Source organism: Dipodomys merriami, unplaced genomic scaffold, assembly GCF_024711535.1.
Source record: "Dipodomys merriami isolate MVZ:Mamm:240054 unplaced genomic scaffold, mDipMer1.0.p SCAF_249, whole genome shotgun sequence".
NCBI classification, from domain to species: Eukaryota; Metazoa; Chordata; class Mammalia; order Rodentia; family Heteromyidae; genus Dipodomys; species Dipodomys merriami.
Genome location: NW_027203926.1, coordinates 917,286 through 926,698, shown reverse-complemented (window position 1 = coordinate 926,698; position 9,413 = coordinate 917,286).

The window sequence follows — 9,413 nt, the reverse complement described above, 5'->3', positions numbered from 1 at the left end:
CTCATTGTTGCAACTGGTCCGCCTGAATCCTTAAACGACTTGTTTGTCCCCATCTCCTCCACATGTTATACTGACATCAAATATAGTGAAAGCGGGGGTTACACTGTGGGGGAGGGACATACAAAGCAACAAAAAAATAATCTTATAAATGCGTTGGAAACACATGCATGAAAGAAACGAAAACATTAAAATACATATTTAAGGGTTCATTTTCCTAACATCACATTATCTGACCTTTTCCGCTTGACTCATACCTATACTAGATATTGCAAATAAGGGAAACCATGGGACTTATGCTTCTTTGGGCCTGGCTTACTTCACTTAATATAATTTTTTCCAAACCTTTCCATTTCCTAACAAATGGGGAAATGTCATTCTTTATGATGGAGGCATAGAATTCCATTGTGTATATATACCACATTTTCTTGATCCATTCATCTACTGAGGGGCATCTGGGTTGGTTCCATATCTTAGCTATGGTAAATAATGCTGCAATAAACATAGTTGTGCTGGTAGCTTTAGTGTGGTCTTGTTTGTAAACATTTGGGTAAATGCCCAAAAGTGGGATTGCTGGATCATAGGGGAGATCTATGTGAAGTCTTTTGAGGAACCTCCATACTGCTTTCCAAAGTGGTTGAACAAGTTTACATTCCCACCAACAATGAAGTAAGGTTCCTTTCTGTCCACATCCCCTCCAGCATCTGTTGTTGTTAGAGTTCTTGATTTTTGCTGTTCTAACTGGAGTGAGGTGATATCTCAATGTTGTTTTGATTTGCATTTCTTTTATGGCTAGGGATGTTGAACATTTCTTCATGTGTCTATTGGCCATCCTTCTTTCTTCTTCAGAGAAGCTTCTCTTTAAGTCTTTCGCCCACTTATTTATTGGGCAGTTGATTCTTTGAGGATTTGTTGTTGGGTGGTTTAATTTTTTGAGTTCCAAGTATATTTTAGATATGAGACCCTTGTCCGTTGTATGGCTAGTAAAGATCTTCTCCCAATCGGTGGGCTTTCTATTGATCTTGCCAGCTATGTCATTTGCCCTGCAGAAGCTCTGCAATCTTATGCAATCCCATTTGTCCAACCTTTCTTTGATTTGTTGTGCTTCCGGGTCTCTATTCAGAAAATTTCGGCCTGAGCCAAGGAGACCTAGGGTTTCTCCTATTCCATCCTGTAATGTTTTCAGAGTGTCTGCTTTGAGTTCAAGGTCTTTGATCCATTTGGAGTTGATTCTGGTGCAGGGTGATATATAAGGATCTAGCTTTAGTTTTCTACATCTAGTTAACCAATTTTGCCAGCACCATTTACTGAAGAGGCTGTCTTTCTTCCATTCTATTGTTTTAGCTTCCTTATCGAAGATTAGATGGCTATAGGTCTGTAGGTTCATTTCTGGGTTTTCAATTCTATTCCATTGGTCCTGAGGTCTGTTCTTATGCCAATACCAAGCTGTTTTGATTACTATGGCTTTATAGTAGAGTTTGAAATTTGGTATTGATATTCCTCCAGCAGTGTTCTTTCCGTTGAGGAGCGTTTTTGCTATTCGGGGTCTTTTATTGTTCCATATGAAATTTTGGATTGCCTCCTCTATTTCCTTGAAGAATGAGGGTGGAATTTTGATAGGTATCGCGTTGAATTTGTAGATAGCCTTGGGAAGTATTGCCATTTTCACGATGTTGATCTTTCCAATCCAGGAGCATGGGAGGTTTTGCCATTTTTTAAGTTCTGTGTTGATTTCCTTTTTCAAGATTTTAAAGTTTTCATCATAGAGGTCCTTCACTTCTTTGGTTAAGTTAATTCCTAGGTATTTTATTTTTTGTGGGGCTATTACAAATGGAGTTGCTTTCCTAATTTCAGCCACACTTTTCTCATTGTTGGCATATAGAAAAGCCATTGATTTTGGGGGGTTAATTTTATAACCTGCTACTTTGCCAAAGTTTTGAATCAGCTTGAGTAATTTGGGAGTGGAGTCTATGGGATTCTTTAAATACAAGATCATGTCATCTGCAAAGAGGGAGAGTTTTATTTCTTCTTTCCCTATTTGGATCCCCTTTATGTCTGCATCTTGTCTTATTGCTGTAGCTAGGCATTCTAATACTAGATTGAAGAGAAGTGGAGAGAGTGGGCATCCTTGTCTTGTTCCTGAGTTAAGAGGAAATGGCTTTAGTTTTTCACCATTGAGTATAATGCTGGCTGTAGGTTTGTCATATACAGCCTTTATTGTATTGAGGAATGTTCCATGGATTCCTAATTTTTCCAGAACCTTCATCATAAAGGGGTGTTGGATCTTGTCAAATGCTTTTTCTGCATCTATTGAGATAACCATGTGGTTCTTATTCTTGCTCCTGTTGATGTGATGAATAATATTAATTGATTTGCGTATATTGAACCAGCTTTGCATCCCTGAAATGAATCCTGTTTGATCATGGTGTATGATTTTTTGGATGAATTGTTGAAGTCGATTGGCCAAAATTTTGTTGAGAAGTTTTGCATCAATGTTCATCAAAGAAATGGGTCTATAGTTCTCTTTCTTTGATGAGTCCCTGCCTGGTTTTGGGATGAGGGTTATGATGGCTTCATAGAATGTGTTCGGTAGTGAGCTTTCTCTTTCAATTTCATTGAAGAGTTGGAGGAGTATTGGTGTGAGCTCTGCTTTGAAGGCCTTGTAAAATTCCGCTGTAAAACCATCTGGTCCTGGACTTTTCTTAGCTGGGAGGTCTCTTATTGCTGTTTCTATTTCAATGCTTGATATGGGCCTGTTAAGCTGGTTTAACTCATCTTGGTTTAGTTTTGGCATGTCAATATTTGCTAGGAAAAGGTCCATTTCTGTCAAGTTCTCAAACTTATTAGCATAAAGTTTTGAGAAGTATTCCCTTAAAATGTTCTGAATCTTGGTTGTTTCCGTGGTGATGTTTCCATTCTCATCTCTGAGTTTATTAATTTGGGTGTGTTCTCTCCTTTTTCTGATAAGGTTTGCTAAGGGTCTGTCAATTTTGTTAAGTTTTTCGAAGAACCAACTCTTTGTTTTGTTGATTCTTTCTATAGTTTTTTTGGATTCTAATTCATTTAATTCTGATTTAATTTTGATTATTTCTTTCCGTCTACTGGATTGGGGTTTATCTTGCTGCTCTTTTTCAAGGAGGTTTAGATGTGTCATTAAATTGTTAGTTTCCGATCTCTCCAATTTGTTGATGTAGGAGCTCAGAGCTATAAACTTGCCTCTGAGTACTGCCTTTGCTGTGTCCCAGAGGAGCTGGTACTTTGTGTGTTCATTTTTGTTGAATAGCATGAACATTTGAATTTCCTTTCTAATCTCTTCCATGACCCACTCATGATTCAGCAGTGTGTTGTTCAGCCTCCATGTGATACCGGACTTTCTTTGGTGGCTTTTGGTGTTGAGATCTAATTTTATTCCCTTGTGGTCAGAGAGAATGCAAGGTATAACTTCAATGTTTCTGAATTTAGACAAGTTTGCTTTGTGGCCTAAAATGTGTTCTATTTTAGAAAACGTTCCATGTGCTGCTGAGAAGAACGTGTATTCTGATGCTGCTGGGTGAAATGTTCGGTAAATGTCTGTTAAGTCTAGTTGATCTATGCAGCTGTTTAGATCTGCGGTTTCTCTGTTGAGTTTTTGCCAAGTTGATCTATCTAGTGGGGAGAGTGGTGTGTTAAAATCCCCAACAATTAATGTCTTTGGATCTATATGGGATTTGAGGGAAAGTAGTGTTTCTTTGATAAATTTGGGTGCTCCATTGTTTGGCGAATAGATATTTAGAATTGTAATATCCTCCTGAAGGAGAGATCCTTTAATTAGTATGTAGCGACCTTCTTTATCTCTTCTCACGAATTTTAGTTTGAAGTCTATTTTATCTGATATTAGGATTGCAACTCCCGCCTGTTTATGAGGGCCGTTTGCTTGGTAGATTTTGTTCCAGCCTTTAACCTTGAAAATATGTTTGTTTTTACGGGCAAGATGTGACTCCTGCAGGCAGCACATAGAAGGGTCTTGTTTTTTAATCCAACTAGACAGTATATGTCACTTAATTGGAGAGTTCAGTCCGTTAACGTTAAGAGATAGGACTGAGAGGTATTTGGGGGTTCCTGCCATGTTATCCACCTTCTTGGGGGCTGTGAAAACTGGGTTCTTCCTAAGGTTCTTGGATTCTCAGTTTGGGTGCAGTTTCTTGTCCTTTGTTGCGTTCTTGTTGGTTTTCTATGTGTAGGACATCTTTAAGAATCTTTTGCAGGGCTGGTTTGGTTGAGATGTATTGTTTCAATTTTTCTTTGCTATGGAAGGTTTTTATTTGGCCTTCAGTTATGAAGGAGAGTTTAGCTGGGTACAGTATTCTTGGTTGATAGTTGTTTGTTTTTAGGGCATGGCATACGTCATTCCAGGCTCTTCTTGCTTTGATTGTCTCTGCTGAGAAATCTGAGGTGATTCTAATTGGTTTCCCTTTATAGGTGATTAACCTTTTCTCCTTGACAGCTTTAAGGATCTTTTCCTTGGTCTGGGTTGATCCTGTGTGGATTATAATGTGACGGTGGGATGTCCTATTCTGGTCTGGTCTATTTGGGGTTCTAAAAGCTTCTTGTATCTGAATAGGCCTATCTTTTTGTATGTTTGGGAAGTTCTCTGCTAGGATCCTGTTAAACAAATTTCCTAGACCATTAACTTCTGTTTCTAGGTGCTCCTCTACACCCATTATCCTTAGATTGGGCCTTCTGATGGTGTCTTCCAGGTGTTGGATAGACCTATCATATTTCTTGGACTTGTCTTGGATGGTTGTATGTTCTTTCTCTATAATATCTAGGCTGTCTTCAATCCCTGAGATTCGATCTTCTGCATGGTCTAACCTGCTGTCAAGACTCTCTACTTTGTTTTTTATCTCTTTTCCTTCTAATTGGTCAGCTTTGATGGCTTCAAGTTCTTTGTTGAAGCTCTGTTTTAGGTCTTGTATGAATTTCTTTACTTCCTTAATTTGGTGTTCAGTGTTTGTTCTCAAATCACTTAGTTGATTGGTTATGGTTTCTTTGGACTCCCATTCCTTCTGTTGGGTTCCATTCAGCATTCCCTTTGTGGTCTCCCTGACTTCCTTCAGCTCTTTGTTAATGGATTCCATGAATGCCTTTAGTGATCTTTGTGTATTCTCTACCTGGTCTCTTAATTCGTGAATTACTCTTTGATTAGTTTCCTCCCTTCTGTGGGATTCCTGCAGTTCTCTTTGAGTGTTCTCTGCCTGCTCACGCCATTCCTCCCTTTCTCTTTGAGTATTCTCAAGTTGTTCACGCAAATCCTGTATCAGTTTTTGAGTAGCTTCCTCACGCTTATGATATTCCTGTATAAACTTCTGGGATGCCTCCTCTCTCTCCCTATCACGCTCATACAGAGTCCTTTGTACATTGTCAAACTTCTCATTTATCATGTTTGCTATTAGTGTTTGTAGAGCTATTTGGGAACTCTCCTCTGGATTATTCTTTATCTGTTCTAATCCCTGATTATCAAGGTTGGGAATTGAGATACCCGAATTTGCCATTTTTCTTGTGTTTTTCCGGCTTACTTGGCCCATTTGAGATAAAGATTGCACCAGTTTTGTGCTAGAACACTATCTTAAGGCAACCATCAACCAAAGTTTGCATTTGTACAGTCAATAGTCTACAGATACAATCTAGTTCAACAGATACATCTATTCAACATCAAACGACTATATGTTAAAGGACTTCGAACCGCAGAAAAGAATTTGGAAAACCAGAAATTATTAGGATTAGGGAGAGATGTGGGTAAAAAATAGGAATAGATTGGTGTGGGGAGGCACAGGGAGAGTTAACTATGTCCTAATCACAATGCAGGAAATGAGTTGGGTAGAATGCAAGTAGAGAGAGAGAGAAAAAGAAGAGACGGAAAGGGGAATAAAGAGAGACCAGAAAAAGAATAGAAACGTAAAAATTAATGTTATTATAGAGGTTAAAAGACCGTCTATTTAGAGAGGAATGTGAATATGTTCAGAGAAGGGGAGGGACATAGAGGAGGTGTGAAAAGCTTTAAGGATGGGAAAGGGAGAAGAAAAGATCAGAAGTTCAGTAGAGCTAGATAAAAAACAAAAAGATAATTAAGAAAGAAAGAAAAAGAGAAAGAAGACAAGAAAAGAAAGGAAAACTCTCATTAACGTATTCCTAAAATACAAATTATAAGATGAGAAAAAAAAAAGTTACTGGAAAACAATTATTTTTTCAGAAGAGGCAAAAATTAAAGATTAATAAAAGTTTTAGAAGGGAAAAAATTTATATATATATATATATAAGGTAACAAAAAACAAAAAACAAGCAAAAAAAGAGAAAAGAAGAAGAAGAAGGAAAAAAAAAAGTCTTTTGATTTTTTTTTTGGGGGGGGGAAGGAGTGGGAAGAATCCTGTATCTCCCTTTTGTCTGCAAACAGTCTCTTGTTGGAGTTTCTGGTCAGCTTGAGGTCCTGTGGCTTGATTGGTTTCTTAAGTCGGTTGGTTGGAAGAGGCAGAAAAATGCTCTGCTTTACCCAAGATTTTGAGATCCCCCTCCCAGGTTAGTTTTCTGGGAGGGTGGTCTGCTTTGAGAGTCACAAAAGAGGGGGATGTGGTGATGAGGCTAGGTTCTGGGTAGAGTTGAGGCCTTTCAACAAACAGTAGCTTTTCCCTGGGGCTATTTTGTGATAAAGCTCACAGCGCCCAGCCTGGAGCCATTCTCAGGGTTTCTGTTTTTCAATTGATTGTGGTGGCTGCTAGAGGGAGGGGCAGCCTCTGGCTCTGGTTACCCAGTGAGGCAAGGCACTCCGATGGCTGGCGCCTGAGCTGGGTGGCTTTTCCCTGGATGGAGCTGAGTCTGGCAGGTCACTTCGCCGTTAAGTTCTTGTGACCTGCTAAATGACTCATTTTATTCCAAGGCCTGAGCTGGAGCTAGCAGCTCCTCCGAGCTTTGTCGGTATCCAAGATGGAGATCACCGGTGCTGGGGGGGAGGGGTGGCCTTCCCTCCTCTGCTCCCTGAGGAGTGAGGATGTTGGGCTTGTACTCACGCCGAGTCTTGGATCCTGAGTCGTCTCTGGTCTGCAAACATCAGGATGAAGATGTTCGCTCCTTGTCGGTTCTTGTTGGTGTTGAGTAGAATCCGCTCGTCCGCTGCGTCCGGCTCCTTCGTCCTGGACTCTCTGTGTCTCAGGTATGACTCCGCGGCGGTGGTCGCCGCCGCGGCCCCGCCGCCGGAGCGGCAGCTGATGCGTTTCCTTGGCTTCCCCTCTCTTGTCTAACTCTCTGTCCTGTGATGACACACTTGGTGTGATTCTCTGGCTTAGGACTGTTCACTGAAACTCTAAAACTCCTTTCTATGCGAGAGCTTGTTCAGATTCCAGCTTCTCCTCTGCCATCTTCCCGGAACTCTCTCCATGAGAATCTTATCTCCAATTAATCACCAAAATGCCAGAAGTAGTGTTGCGGCCCAACTGATAAATCACTATCCTTGAGCAAAAAGCTCAGGGACAGTGCCGAGGCCCTGCATTGATCCCCAGGACATGCCACTCAGGCCTGAAAAGGTATTTAGTACAACTGGCTGTTTTCCTGTTGAAACATATGTCAGTGAAACCCTCAAGTCATGGAAAAATTGGACATGATTGTTTTATATTTGAATTAATACATAAAATATAAAATTATATTTATGGAGCCCCATGTTTTTATTTTTGGTGGAACTGGAGTTTGAACTCAGGATTCCACACTTGCTTAGCCTGCTTTCTTTGCTGGTGTTCTACCACTTAAAACATGTCTGTATCCTGATTCTCTAGTAATTTTGGAGATGGAGTTTCATGTACATTTCTGCCAGGGCTGGCTTCAAATTGTAATCCTCCAGATCTCAGCCTTCTGAGTAGTTAGTTAATAATGCAGGCAACAGCCATGGGCCCGAGTTCCATGTTAGGTTTTTAATAATTGCATACACTGTACAGGATTTAAATCAGGTAGCTAGATATATCTCTTGGAACATATAGTATATCATATATCATTTATCTATTATAAAACCCTTCTTCACATCATGACCTATAGAGGAGAGTGGGAATACTCATAGGGAATAAAGTAAATAATCTATAAATAAGTCATCAACTTTAGTTTATCCAAAATAAAACAATGGTCTATCAATGTTGAGATAGATTCTAATAGTTTAGAGTTCTGAACTTTGTGAATCGTAAACATTTTTTGATGCATAAACTCAAAAAGTATATAAAGACTTCATTTACTAAAATAGCGTTTACAAGTTCTCAAGATAAAAAACACCAGATGTTCCTAATCCTCATTTTAATCAATGGATACTGCAATTAAGAAAGTCTTGTTTGCTTTGAAAGTCAGTGATTAGCATGAACACTGAAAAACAGTACAAACGTGGAGAACATTTAATTTGTGTTTTTGTTTTTTCTTTTTGGTTTCGGTCATGGCGCTTGGACTCTATGCTTGGGCGCTATCCCTCAGCTCTTCACCTCAAGGCGAGCACTCTACCTCTTGAGCTACAGTGCCACTACTGGTTTTCTGAGTACTTTATTGGAGATAAGTGTCTCACAGACTTTCCTGCCTGGGCTGGCTTTGAACTGTGATAGTCAGATCTCAGCCTCCTGAGTAGCTAGGATTACAGGCATGATCCATTGGTGCCCAGCTTTAATTTGTTTTAACTGAATGTTTTACTATGGACAGCTTATGAGACTAGGGGTTGATGGGTTCTGACCTCACCTCTACCCTGTGCAGTGTTATACCCTTGTCCAAAAATTGAAACTGATGCCTGGATTATAACATGGGAATGATTTTTATTTAGTCAACGACATAGTGAAAGTTATGTCTATATGTATCATTTGTGTGTGTGTGTGTGTGTGAGGGTGCTGATAGGCTTTGACCTCAGGAACTGGGAAGTGACCCTGAAATTTTTGCTCAAGGCTGGCACTCTACCACTTGAAGCACAGCTTCACTTCTGGCTTTTTTGGTCATTCATTAGAGGACAAGACTCTCTTAGACTTCCTCATGACAGGAGGCAGCTGTCAGCCTGGTGAGGAACAAGGATGTAGGAGGAGGTGGAGGATAAGCTTTCAAACTATCAGGGCTAACTAAGGGTCCAAACCAGGCCCAGGGTCACATGCGTTTCCCCATCCTTATCCCATAGGAACAATCACACACACTAAAGAAGGATCCCCACCACAAATATGTACCAACTCTTAAGAAAATAGAATGAGACAAGATCAAGACATAAACAGAAAAACCGGAGCCTGCTATTTAGGCATGATGCAGAGATCTACCACCTCAGCAGTACCCAGAACTCTCTAAAGTATGAGAGCCAGATGGGCAGGTCCTGAATTTAAACTTTAGTACTGTGAAAACTGAAGGAAAAAATGACATGGTCATAGTATATTGTACACATGTAGGAA